This window comes from Rhinatrema bivittatum, chromosome 11, assembly GCF_901001135.1.
Source record: "Rhinatrema bivittatum chromosome 11, aRhiBiv1.1, whole genome shotgun sequence".
NCBI lineage: Eukaryota > Metazoa > Chordata > Amphibia > Gymnophiona > Rhinatrematidae > Rhinatrema > Rhinatrema bivittatum.
The window spans coordinates 5,700,364-5,702,709 of NC_042625.1; the positions used below are offsets into that span (position 1 = coordinate 5,700,364).

At 42.5% G+C, this 2,346-nt stretch overlaps 1 long non-coding RNA gene across 1 annotated transcript; it reads left to right on the forward strand.

The window, feature by feature from the left end:
* Positions 1-1,337: 1,337 nt before the first annotated feature.
* Positions 1,338-2,030, forward strand: LOC115073529. The gene is made up of 2 exons (XR_003852043.1): positions 1,338-1,560; positions 1,686-2,030. It is a non-coding gene; the product is annotated as an uncharacterized LOC115073529 (long non-coding RNA).
* The last annotated feature ends 316 nt before the right edge of the window (positions 2,031-2,346 follow it).

The following is a 2,346-nucleotide window of genomic DNA, read 5'->3' on the forward strand; positions in this document are numbered from 1 at the left end:
CGCATCAAACAGCCCCATCAGCCCTCACTAATCTCTTATCCCTCCCTCTCCAAGGGCTCAGCAAACATTAATGCTGCTGTTTGCTAAATAAAGTACAGGGCTCTATTACTTCTGCTTGCTCTCTGTTAAATCATATTGTGGCTTTCCAATAAAGGTATTAACATAGTATTCCCATCAGTCCTCCAGTGCCACAAACGGGTCAGGTTTTCAGGAGACCCCTCCCTAATGAATATGCCTGAGATAGATTTGCTTCATTTGCATTCAGATCCTTCTCGGGCATATCCATTAAGGGTCTCCTGAAAACCTGACCCGTTTGCAGCCATTGAGGACTTAGACCACCACGGCGTTAGCCTGAAGCTTTTTGTTATTTATAGACAGCAGAAGTGCTATATTAGGAACTCAATATTTTGGAGGAAGAACTGGGAAGTCAGGTGGCATTTCCAAAATCACTGTGACATATCTCCGTTACACCTAGGAGATTTCCTGCATGATATCACCCATTAAACTGATACAGACATTACCAACCACTGCACGTTCTACTTCTTGTTAAACTTCTATCATCCTCTTCTTCTTCTCCCAGTTAGAACCATCCTTGTTTTATTGTAACTGATTTTTCTGCGCACTTGTTATAATTTATTATAATTTGTAAATGTATACTCTCATGTTATATTTATGCACGTTTATAATGTATTGATCACCCCTCGTTTTATGTAAACCGACATGATACGAATCTCCGTGAATGCCGGTATAGAAAAACTCAAATAAATAAAAATAAATAAAATATAGTTAGCGTTTAGAAGAAATCCTGCCCAGGATCCAGGCCAGGTCTTCAGTAAGATCTTTGCTGCCAGTAGGTTAGGAGAACAGAGGTAGGGGGTAACTGAGCAGGCAAAGAGAATGAAGTGCAGTGCTTGTAAAGGACTCTTCTGCCCCTGTGTGAAATCTGTGTAAAGCACCCGCCAAACCGGGGTGCCACTGCTACATGAGTCCTGCAGCGTCTCTGGCACTGCACTATGTATATGTATGGAAGCAGGATTAAGATAAATTGGCAAAGCTAAAGGAGGATCCTGAACTGGAATATTAGGGGTGGAGGGAGGCACATTTTCAAATTCCATTTTAAGGGCTATGTGGGGTGGGAATGATGAAAGATGTCTTGCACACCATTTGAAGTGCATTGTATTGAATCCATGTTTGCATGAAAGCGTGGGGAAAAAGGCATTTTTAAAAATCAAAATGAGGCAATGTTCCTCCTCTTGCAGGGTTGTTGGTCACGCCCTACTAAATCACAATCATCCCCCTGCATGCTTTGCTTATCCAATTATTAATATTGTATCTTTGATCACGTCAGCTACCCCAGAGGTGGCTGCACATGTCTTCCTGCTTTTCTGAACCCAGCAGCTTCTTCATGCTCCTTTTGTGCTTCTAGCTCAGTTAGAACTGGCCTTGGTTAGGATACAGGACGGTGGAACTATCCAGGGGTTCCCCTCTCCCAACACAGCAGGTAGAGATGGAAATAAATTTAGGGAGAAGTGGGCAACAGTCAACCTTTTAGGACTCAAGGTAAAACATTTCCTTATAGGTTTTTTTAAAGTCCTTTTTAACTTGTTGTTTTGTCTATTTTTTGTGCTTATTTTACTTTGTATTTTAATGTCCTTTTTCTGCTTTCTCTTGTCTCTCCTTTTCAGTGGACAGCCGTGGCTGCTACTCTTCTGAGGCACAGGTCCAGTTCTTCTTCCATTCGCAGTCCAAACCTCCGGGGGGGAGCAGATACATTTTAGGCACCTGGGGCTTTTCTGCTCTGCGCTTAGCCCAGTCATTCCAGCCACATTCCTCAGCAACAGCAACAGCAACCTGCAATCATAGGGAGCTCTGCAGCATCCTCAGCCCCGGGCAACCCAGGGCATGGAAGGCTTCAGCCAGGAATGAAACCCACTGTACTGCACCGGCCCTCAGCCACCAGGCTGCCTGTTTAGCTAAAATATCTTACATAATAGTTTATTAATAATACAATGATTCTATTTATCTCCCCATTTTTGCATATGATTTCATTGTAGAGAATATAGGGCTCTCTCTTTGAGTCTCCTCTGCATGTGGGTCCATTACTGATATGCCTTTGTGGTTGGTAATTATATATTTATTTGCAGCTAAATAATAGGAAACAGGAAGAGACTCACCTGGTCAGTGACACTGATTTATTTGATTTATATTCCACTTTTTGACACTTCAAAGCAGATTTCATTCAGGTACTGTAATTATTTCCCTGTCCCAAAGGGCTTACACTCTGTATGTACCTCTCAAAGCTGCACTGGTGTCTACAGTGTACTGAATTACACCGGTAAATCACTG